This window comes from Tupaia chinensis, unplaced genomic scaffold, assembly GCF_000334495.1.
Source record: "Tupaia chinensis unplaced genomic scaffold, TupChi_1.0 Scaffold000232_1, whole genome shotgun sequence".
Taxonomy (NCBI): domain Eukaryota; kingdom Metazoa; phylum Chordata; class Mammalia; order Scandentia; family Tupaiidae; genus Tupaia; species Tupaia belangeri.
Genome location: NW_006159708.1, coordinates 1444458 through 1456365, shown reverse-complemented (window position 1 = coordinate 1456365; position 11908 = coordinate 1444458). Strand labels below are relative to the sequence as shown.

General features: G+C 40.3%; 1 pseudogene; it reads left to right on the top strand.

Moving 5' to 3' along the window:
- Positions 1-11571, top strand: part of LOC102486708 (NEDD8-activating enzyme E1 regulatory subunit-like) — a 15569-nt pseudogene extending 3998 nt beyond the window's left edge.
- Positions 11572-11908: the final 337 nt, after the last annotated feature.

Here is an 11908-nt window from a genome sequence, read left to right as displayed (position 1 = left end):
TTTTAATTTGCTACAGGGTACATGTACTAACAGGAGAAAGACAGAGAGGGAAAGTGAGAAAGCAACCCCCAAGAGGGATGGTCATATTGCAGTCCCTTCTCTTCCATTCTCTTTTTGGAATTTTGGGCACAGATGCACACATGCCAAGCATGTTTTCAGGCTGCCAGGTTCAGGACTTGAACTATTCAGGCAGTCATGTGGCACTCAGCTGCCTCAACTACCACATCACTGCTGGCCTAATAAACCACATCTTTATATTTAGAAGCACAAATCCTCTTAGACCTAAAATATAAAGAGAATATACAAAAGTGACTTGATTGTAAACCTAATTACCAAAATTATTCTTAAATTTAATGGAAGAATATTAAATTCTAGGTGTTCAGTGTATGAGATCATTGTGTCTGTATCTTCTTATGATTATATATTTATTTACTCAAGCACAGAGCACAAGGTACCAACCACAGAGCACAAAGTACCCCTTTAGGACCATGGCCCAGGCTGCCTGTCTCAGAGGCACTGGCTAGAGCTTGTATGATTCTTCCAACGTTGGGGCGAGCCCCAGGGTGTGGTCAGCTTTTCTCCCCACATCTCCTGGGCTTCCTAAACCTCTGTCTTCCCAGCTTAAATAACCAAATAAGTTTCCATTTCTTGTGATCCTATGATTTCCCACAAAACACTCCATCTCTTAAAATGTTGGGGGCTTTCCAGACCTTGAAGTTTTCATTCTCTTTCTATGAACTATAGGTTTCATTTAGATCTTGGTAATAACGAAATCTTGAACTATTACTCAGACTTCAATATTCCCTTCTTCATTTTTTTTTTTTATTTCTCATCATCCACTGTTTCATGGTTACATTTCCCTTTTATGTGACAGCTCAAAAAACCTTCCTATGCTTTCTATAGCATCTCTGCTGTGGAAATGATTTTTTTTTTTGAGAGGTTTTTGCCATATGGCGCATGTGCTTGCCAGACAGAGAGAGACAGACAGAAAGCGAGAAATCACCCCCCAGGTGATTTCCCCCTGTGGGGAGGCCACACCGCAATCACTTCTCCTCCATCCTCCTCTCAGGATCTTGGGCACGTACACACACGTAAATTTTAAGCCACTGGGTCCAGGACGCGAACCACTGTTGACTACATGGGAGTCCAGCGACATAGCCATTACACCAACTGCTGGTCCCTGGAAATGAATGTCTAACCATACTATTTCCTGCAGCAAAGTGTGTGACTAGAATGGTGCTTTTTCACCACTAGCAGCGTGACCATAGTGTAGGGCTGTGCTTCGTAGAAGTACAGAACTGCATTGTCCTGTTTAGATTTCTACATGGATCCAGCATATTTCCCCCATAATAATGTGGTCAGAGCATAAAAATGCCAAGAAGCATTCACAAAGACCATGAATGTGACTGAAAAGTCCCTGGCCCCAGCCCAGGACAACTAAGGAAGGTCAGGCCGTTTAACAAGGACACAAGCCGCTCCAGCTTAATTGCCGAGACTAGCTCTCTTCAGACTGTCCCCGGCTTCCTCTGAGTTTCTCCACTGCACTCCCAAATGTGCCCAGGAACCCGGCTCTGTATTGGCCCCTTTGTCCTCAGACCACCTTGCCACCTCACTGGTAATGGCCTCTTGAGAGTGACTCTCCCTGGGACAGATGAGTTGCCACTCTATCTACCATAGCTCCAGTCTCAGAGCAAAAGAATACCAATCTTTTCTTGCCTCTACCTGATTCTCCAAGTTTAGGTATAATGGGAGAGAAAAATAAACAGCAATTTAAAATATATATATTTATTTATATTTATTTGTTGTGATTTTCAAGTCATCCTGTCCAGGTCCAGCAAATATTTTCACCTGCCATTAGAAGTAGCAAGCAGAGACTGGTGAGTCCTGCCTCAAGGGTACAGTCAGTTCCCCTGGTTGGGACCAGCTCATTTCCACCTCCAAATATTTTACAACTGATTCCTGGACAAACTGTCAAATTCAAAAGAGAAAACCAATGTTTCCCTCTTTACTCCAGGCTAAGGTCCACCTCCCAAGACTTCATTATCTGCTTGGGACTGACCACTTCCCGAGTGACCCACTCTTTTTAATGGAGCACTATTCTTACACCACAGCCTCCAAAAGACATCAGAACCATCATTGCCCACCATCAGCACATTTCCCTTGATCCACATTCTCCAGTCTAAACACCACCTACACCAAGCTGTGCCACAATGGGTCTCCCACAGGTTCCCCACCAACAAAAACTTTAAATTTTATGGGAGTTGAATGGTGGCACAGCAGTGAAATACAATGCTCTGCAAGGCTGCCATGAGAAGGTCGATTATCAGTTCACATCTAGAAGCCTCTCGGAATACACCAAGCACGTGTGTGCCCATGATCCAGGGCTGGTTGAGACTGGGGGTGGATGGCAGCATTGAGAGTCTATTGGGAGTACGCTCATGTGTGCTCACTGTCTCATGCATGTGTTCATAAGTAAACTAACTAAAAAAAAAAGTTAAAAAGCCAGCCCTGAGTATATTTCCTGCAGTTTTGGAGGGCTCCACTGCTGGTATCCTGAGGGAACATTTTCTGCAAGAACACGCACATACAGTCATGTATATCTGTCTCTACAAGAGAAAGAAAAAACAAATGAGCACCAGGCCACCAGACTTCTACATTTTCTACATTCAAATGGAAGAAAATATAGTTTTCAAAAGAAGTCTTTTCCAACTTGTAATCCCTGGAGGACTTATTAAATAAAATACTGATTTTTTGACGTAATGCCAGACCCCACTGTGTGAGAACATCTGGTAGCAGGGCCCAGGCAATCTATATTTTAAACAAGCCTCTTCCATAATTCTTCTATACACTAAGGTTTGAGAACTTTTACTGTGAGGGCTGCCCCATCCCTGACTTTTGTGATGCCCAGGGTCAGTGGGCCCCAGCCCACCTCTCTCCTTCCTCCATCCAGCTCTGTACAATATTTCACTGGGCCTCACCTGTGGTCATCCCAAGCTCTGCCCAAATAAACCTGGACCTAAAAGTGTCCTCAAAATGTCAGACCCAGTAAAGAAGTCTACACAGACTCTTGGAACAAGCTCAGGGCTGTTTGGCAGGAAATTAAAGGTCCTTGAAACTCAGAATGTGATCAAGAAGTAGAAAGCAGGCTTCCACTAGGCATATTCCCTTAGAGCTGCAAAATCCTCATCCTGTGGGAAGCACTGGGCTGGAGGAAGGTCAGCTGAAGCCATAGTCCCGTTTCTAAGGGAGAACCAGCGTTGGAGACATCGGTTTCCTAGAGGTGACCTCGGTTTACTTCACAAAACAGAGCTGCTCTGTTGGATATTCCTGTTCCTAAGATACTCTAATGCATTAAGTTTTTTTTCCTAAGACAATGCAAAAGAATTTAATTTGCTTTGTAGGGAGGCTTCTTCTATAGTAACGTAGCTGTCTGCCCAGAGGTAGGTGAGTCTTGACCCTGAGGAAAAAAAAAATTAAAAAGCTTACAACTATAAAGTGGCAAGCATTTGTTTGTTTTAAGAATTATTTACTTAATCTTATTTATTTATTATTATTTAATTTGACCAGAGAGAGAGAAAGGGAAAGTGAGAAAACAAGCCACCAAGTCCGGAACTCGAACTGTAGTTGGTCATGTGAGAGTTCAGCACCTGAACCACCACACCACCTACCTGCTCCAAAGTGGCACATTTTTATAGCTGCCAAACCAATAGTTTCCCCTAAAACTGATACTTTGGCAAGAGCATCTCATAATCCTATGGCACCCTGTTATCTGAACTTAAAACCTTCTGTTTGTAGAGTCAAGTGAGATTTAAGAAGGTGAAATGCATGGTGGGTAGTGTCTGTCTTTGACGATATAAAGAGTTAATACCTTTGAATATCTAGGAACAGACAGTAGCTGTATACTAAAAGGGTCATGAAAGGCTTTGAACTATGAGATCCTTCAAAAAGTTCATGGAAAGTGCATACTATGAAAAATTATGTATGGAGTCAAGAAATTTTTTGCACCAAAGTACATTCATACTTCAATTCCATTTTTCTGTAACATTTTGAAGTTCCCTCATGTGAAACTATTTCCATCTCACCAGTTATACCTCTAAATTTCCCCCTCTAAGTAGAATATACATTTCCCCACTAAAGGTCCTACTGCTCTGCCTCCTTGATATCACTACTGCCTCAGACCCTGGGCATTTCCTTGCAATGAATGTCACTCTTCTGGCCACACATTGGGTTGTCTCCCTAGACCCCCTTCTCAAAGGACTGCTGCGTCACTTTGGACTGTCTTCCAGAGCCAAGTCTGTATTAAATAATCTGCACCCCATAACAGTTGCTTGCACTGTGGCACCTAACTCCACCTGGGTCAGCTTAATACTCTGCACTGGAACTCTGTTCTACTGTATATAAAGAGACTGTCTCGGGGCCAGCAGGTAGCGTGGTGGTTAAGGCGCTGGACACTCCCACATGGCCAACCATGGTTCGAGTCCCAGACCTGGTGGCTTCCTTTCTCTCTCTCTCTCTCTCTCTCTCGCTCTCTCTGTCTCTGTCTCTTTCTGGTCAAATTAAAATAAATGAGTGAATAAATAAAATAATTTTAAAATTTTTAAAAAATTAAAAAAATAAACAAACTGTCTCTCTATAGAGCAGAAGCTGAAATGTGCACATTTGGGAGGGATGGGCCAGCCATAAATTGTTCCAGGTGGTTTGGGAGCCAAGGAAGCCCATCTGTGCAGAGACATTGTGAAACTGACATTCAGAGAAGAGCAAGAAAATGTTCCTGTGAGCGTTCAGCAGCTTCTTTCCAGGGTGTGGGTTCTGTTGGTCACCCTGGAGCCCTACAATAAATTATTGGGAGGGGGACTAGCAGGTGATGTGGTGGTTGGGGCACTGGACTCCCACATGGCTGACTGTGGTTCGAGTCCCGGATCTCATAGCTTGCTTTCTCACTTTCCCTCTCTCTCTGTCTCTTTCTGGTGAGCATGCATGCCCTATAGCATATTTAATAACAATAATTAATTAATTAAATCTAAACTTCAAAAAAATTGAAATAAATAAATAAATAATTTTGGAAGGCTTACATTTACTCATAAGGAATTTTGTTACTTGCAACAAAACTGCACCTAGGAGGGCACCGCTAGTGATGTGATTACTTGCCTTCACTCTTTCCTTCAGGTCTCCACCCAAACAAGGAAGTCTAATCCATGTTAACTCTCAAATTCTCTTTATTGGTCCCCTCCTCTTTATATTCACTGCCTACATTATAGTTCAAGTACACAACTTAGTCATGTAAATCTGACTTCATGTTGCCTTGCCACTTACTGTGTTACCTTGGGAAAGTTACTGAACCTTCCTAAAATTGAGTTAATACTTGTACTTGCCTCATGAAATTGTTGTAAAGATTGAATGAGATAGTGCATACAATAAAATGGATGGCCAGGCCAGCCCCATAGCTTAGCACTTAAGGGAACTGGATCCCACATGGCCAATCTAGTTTAAATCCCAGCCCTGGCAGCTTGAAACACACACTGAGTATATGTGCATGAAGGCCCCAAACCCAAACAAATGGAAAAGTAGAGGCGAAGAGACTGCAGCATGACCGTGTCCCACTGGAAAGTGCTCTCTCTCTCTCTCTCTCTCAAGCATACATGCCCTCTAGCAACCAAAAAAAAAATAAAATAATAATTTTTAAATTTCATGGGAGCCAGCAGGTGGCATGGTGCTTAAGGGTGCTGGACACCCACATGGCCAACAGTGGTTCACGTCCTGGCCCTGGTGGTTTGTTTTCTTATTTTCCCTCTCTCTCTCTCTTGCTCTGTCCCTCTCTGGTCAAATTAACATTAATAAAGTTAAATAAAATAATTCTAAAAATAAATTGCATGACCTATAGTGTTCAATAAATGTCTATTATCATTATTATACTGTGATTGTCTTATTTATATTATATTATATATTATATTTTAGAGAGTTTTTTCTTTAGTTTTGCTATAAGGTGTGTGCACTTGACAGAGAGAGGAGAGAGACAGAGAATAGAAAACGGAAAATAACACCCTCCCCCCACCACCAGGGAAGATGGCTATGCCACAATCCCTTCTCCTCCATTGTCCTCTCGGGATTTTAGGCATACATGCACATGCACCTGTGGGGGGAGTTTCAAGTTACCAGAGCTGGGACTCAAACCATGGTCGGCCATGTGGAAGTCCAGCAACATAACCATTATACCATTTGCTGGTCCCTATATTATATTACTATTAAAGAAGAAAGTTTAGAGACTACAGCCTAATTGTTTATATACCCAACCATTTTTCATTTAAGAATCTATGTTTATTTTATTTACTGTAATAATGTGGTGTAATATGTTTTATTAGAGTATATCTAAAGTTATTATAATTTAATTCAGATCTTTAAAAGGAAAGTAGTAATATTTATAGTGTACCCAATGTGCCACATACTTTATCATTTTATGCACTTTTTCTTATTTAAGTGTTCATTTTCTTATTTAATAACATCTCTATTTTAAAGGTGAAAAGAGAGACTTAAAACATTAATTAACTTACCAAAAGACAGGAAAAAGAGAAAAGATCTAGGTTTAAATCTAAGTCTATGTGACTCCAAAGTCCATATTCTTCCTACTATTCTATATTTTCTCTTCATTCCTTTATGTATTTTTAAATCACAAAGAGAACCGATAGAATTCATGATAACAATTGTGGTGTACAATCTTATAAGCATGTCATTTTTTAAAAAAGAGTTTTTTATTTTATTTATTATTATTATTGTTCTTCAGTTTGACCAGGGAGAGACAGAGACAGAGAGAAAGCAAGCCAGCAGGTTTAGGATTCAAACTTCGGTCAGCCATGTGGGAGTTCAGCACCTTAACCACCACACCACCTGCCAGCCCCTAAACTTGTCATTTTAACCCAGTGTGATAGCTGCCTGGAACAAGTAGTTAGTCATCTGAATATGCTGACACTCTTGAAATTGCACTATCCCTGTTAAACTCCTTAACTCTACCTTGTACGTTAACCTAAAATGATAGTAGTTAGCACGATGGGTAGCTTAAATATGAGCACAAATTTAAGTTACTGATGTAACAGAACAGAAAAAGGCTGGACAGTCTCCATAGCCTAGTGGTTAACACAACCTGATTCCATATGATCAGTCACGGTTTGAGTCCCAGCCCAGGCAACGAAAAATTCACTGAGCACGTGGGCCCTAAATCCCAACAGGATGTAGAAGTAGAGAAGGGATTGTGACATGGCCATGCCCCAATGAGGGTTGTCTTTCTCCCTTTCTATTTCTCTCTGTCTCTCTATCTCTGTCTGAAAAGAGCAAGTACCCTTTAACAATTTTAAAAAAGGGGAAAAGATGGTCGTTTGCTGGCGGAGCCTTGGCGCAGCAGGGCAAGCTCCTGAAGGAGCAGAAGTATGACCGGCAGCTGAGGTTGTGGGATGACCACTGACAAGAAGCTTTAGAATCCCACTCATGTTTGCCTAATAAATGCAACAGCCACAGGAACTGAAATTCTTAAAAACTTGATCCTGCCAAGTATTGGTTCATTTACAATTACTGATAGAAATCAGATCAGTGGAGAAGATGCTGGAAACAATTTTTTCCTTCAAAAAAGCAGTATCGACAAGAAACGAGCTCAAGCTGCTGCGGAATTCTTACAAGAATAAAATGATGACATCTCTGGAAGTTTTGTAGAAGAGAGTCCAGAAAAACCTTGCAGACAATGATCCTTCCTTTTTCTGTAAGTTTACTGTTGTGATTGCAATTCAGCTTCCTGTAAGTACATTACTACCTTTAGCAGAGGCCCTCTGGAATTCCCAGATCCCTCTTTTGGTCTGTAGGACATATGGACTTGTTGGTGCATGAAGGCCCCAAACCCAAACAAATGGAAAAGTAGAGGCGAAGAGACTGCAGCATGACCGTGTCCCACTGGAAAGTGCTCTCTCTCTCTCTCTCTCTCAAGCATACATGCCCTCTAGCAACCAAAAAAAAAATAAAATAATAATTTTTAAATTTCATGGGAGCCAGCAGGTGGCATGGTGCTTAAGGGTGCTGGACACCCACATGGCCAACAGTGGTTCAAGTCCTGGACCTGGTGGTTTGTTTTCTTATTTTCCCTCTCTCTCTCTCTTGCTCTGTCCCTCTCTGGTCAAATTAACATTAATAAAGTTAAATAAAATAATTCTAAAAATAAATTGCATGACCTATAGTGTTCAATAAATGTCTATTATCATTATTATACTGTGATTGTCTTATTTATATTATATTATATATTATATTTTAGAGAGTTTTTTCTTTAGTTTTGCTATAAGGTGTGTGCACTTGACAGAGAGAGGAGAGAGACAGAGAATAGAAAACGGAAAATAACACCCTCCCCCCACCACCAGGGAAGATGGCTATGCCACAATCCCTTCTCCTCCATTGTCCTCTCGGGATTTTAGGCATACATGCACATGCACCTGTGGGGGGAGTTTCAAGTTACCAGAGCTGGGACTCAAACCATGGTCGGCCATGTGGAAGTCCAGCAACATAACCATTATACCATTTGCTGGTCCCTATATTATATTACTATTAAAGAAGAAAGTTTAGAGACTACAGCCTAATTGTTTATATACCCAACCATTTTTCATTTAAGAATCTATGTTTATTTTATTTACTGTAATAATGTGGTGTAATATGTTTTATTAGAGTATATCTAAAGTTATTATAATTTAATTCAGATCTTTAAAAGGAAAGTAGTAATATTTATAGTGTACCCAATGTGCCACATACTTTATCATTTTATGCACTTTTTCTTATTTAAGTGTTCATTTTCTTATTTAATAACATCTCTATTTTAAAGGTGAAAAGAGAGACTTAAAACATTAATTAACTTACCAAAAGACAGGAAAAAGAGAAAAGATCTAGGTTTAAATCTAAGTCTATGTGACTCCAAAGTCCATATTCTTCCTACTATTCTATATTTTCTCTTCATTCCTTTATGTATTTTTAAATCACAAAGAGAACCGATAGAATTCATGATAACAATTGTGGTGTACAATCTTATAAGCATGTCATTTTTTAAAAAAGAGTTTTTTATTTTATTTATTATTATTATTGTTCTTCAGTTTGACCAGGGAGAGACAGAGACAGAGAGAAAGCAAGCCAGCAGGTTTAGGATTCAAACTTCGGTCAGCCATGTGGGAGTTCAGCACCTTAACCACCACACCACCTGCCAGCCCCTAAACTTGTCATTTTAACCCAGTGTGATAGCTGCCTGGAACAAGTAGTTAGTCATCTGAATATGCTGACACTCTTGAAATTGCACTATCCCTGTTAAACTCCTTAACTCTACCTTGTACGTTAACCTAAAATGATAGTAGTTAGCACGATGGGTAGCTTAAATATGAGCACAAATTTAAGTTACTGATGTAACAGAACAGAAAAAGGCTGGACAGTCTCCATAGCCTAGTGGTTAACACAACCTGATTCCATATGATCAGTCACGGTTTGAGTCCCAGCCCAGGCAACGAAAAATTCACTGAGCACGTGGGCCCTAAATCCCAACAGGATGTAGAAGTAGAGAAGGGATTGTGACATGGCCATGCCCCAATGAGGGTTGTCTTTCTCCCTTTCTATTTCTCTCTGTCTCTCTATCTCTGTCTGAAAAGAGCAAGTACCCTTTAACAATTTTAAAAAAGGGGAAAAGATGGTCGTTTGCTGGCGGAGCCTTGGCGCAGCAGGGCAAGCTCCTGAAGGAGCAGAAGTATGACCGGCAGCTGAGGTTGTGGGATGACCACTGACAAGAAGCTTTAGAATCCCACTCATGTTTGCCTAATAAATGCAACAGCCACAGGAACTGAAATTCTTAAAAACTTGATCCTGCCAAGTATTGGTTCATTTACAATTACTGATAGAAATCAGATCAGTGGAGAAGATGCTGGAAACAATTTTTTCCTTCAAAAAAGCAGTATCGACAAGAAACGAGCTCAAGCTGCTGCGGAATTCTTACAAGAATAAAATGATGACATCTCTGGAAGTTTTGTAGAAGAGAGTCCAGAAAAACCTTGCAGACAATGATCCTTCCTTTTTCTGTAAGTTTACTGTTGTGATTGCAATTCAGCTTCCTGTAAGTACATTACTACCTTTAGCAGAGGCCCTCTGGAATTCCCAGATCCCTCTTTTGGTCTGTAGGACATATGGACTTGTTGGTGAGATGAGAATCAATATGAAAGAACTTCCAGTAATAGGATCTCATCCAGATAGTGCATTAAAGGATCTATGACCGGCTAAGCCATTTCCTGAACTGAGAGATCATTTTCAGTCTTAGGATTTGGAGCATATGGGGAAAAAGGACCATAGCCATACTCCATGGATTGTGATCATAGCTAAATATTTAGCACAGCGGTATAATGACACAAGTGAACAGATACCTAAAATGTATAAAGAGAAAGAGGACTTCAGAGATTTGATTAGCCAAGGGATTTTAAAGCATGAAAATGGGCCTCCAGAAGATGAAGAGAATTTTGAAAAAGCTATTAAAAATGTGAACACAGTACTAAGTACAACTCAGATCCCAGCAGTATTGAAGATCTAACTAACGATGATCACTGCGTAAATATCATCACACAGACTTTGGATTTTAGCTCATGCCACAAAGGAATTTGTGGCCAAAGAAGGTCAAGGAAATTTACCTTTTCAAAGCATGATTCCTGATATGATTAAAGATTCAGGCAAATCCATAAAACTGCGAAAAAAAATTTTTTAGAGAGGTTTTTGCTATAGGGCACAGGCGCTCACCAGAAAGACAGAGAGAGATAGAGAAATAGAAAACTAGAAATAACCCCCTGTAGTAATGGCCATGTCACAATCCCTTCTCCTCCCTTCTCTTCTCGGAATCTTGGGCACACACGCACATGTGCCTGGCGTGAGTTTAAGCCACCGGGTCCGGGATTCAAACCATGGTCAACTATGTGGGAGTCCAGTGACATAGCCATCATGCCAACTGCTGGTCTCAAAACTGCAAAATGTTTACTGTGACAAAGCAAAGAAAGATGCCACTGCTATAGTAATCATGTTGCCCAGTTGCTGCAGTCCATTGGCTGAGCACCAGAGCCCGTTTCAGAGAAGGAAATAAAATGACTGCAGCAATTCTGCATTTCTTCAAGCAGTAAGATGTCAATCTTTAGCTGAAGAATATGGTGTGGATGAAATTATTTCTAGCATGGACAATCCAGATGATGAAATAGTATTATGCTTAATGTTACGGGCTGTAACATGATGTTTTTGATAGACTTTATAAACAATATGATAGATAACCAAGAGTATCTAATGATTGAGTTGAAGAAGATATTAGAAAGTTGAAATCTTGTCTCACTGGCTTCCTGCAGGAACATGGATTATTTATAATGGTGGAAGGTGATTATGTCCATGAATTTGGTCAATATGGAGCTACGGAGCCACACACTATTGCTGTATTCTTGAGGGGAGCTGCTACATAAGAGGTTATCAAAATTATCACCAATTTGTGATTTTTAATAATGCATTTATAGTGACGCATCACAAGCTTCAACAACTTTCCAGTTGTAGAACAAGTACTCTGTGTAGTATGTTAATGACTGAAACTGCAGTTGCCCTCAGGGTGTGCTCTAGTTTGCAAAATTCTGTTAAACGAGAGCTGTTGTTTCCTTAATAAACATTTTCTCATTTGTCAAAAAAGAAAAAAAGAAAGAAAAGGAAAAAGGCCTGTTGGTACATCAAATGTTTGACAGCTAGATGACAGATATACATACATACATAGATACAGATGCATGCGTGCATACATACTAACACACATAAACAGGCCCACAAGATATGTATCTTCACAAGGCTTCTATAATGGTCAATTAACATGGATTTGAAATATATAAAGTTTTTCACTTTGAGA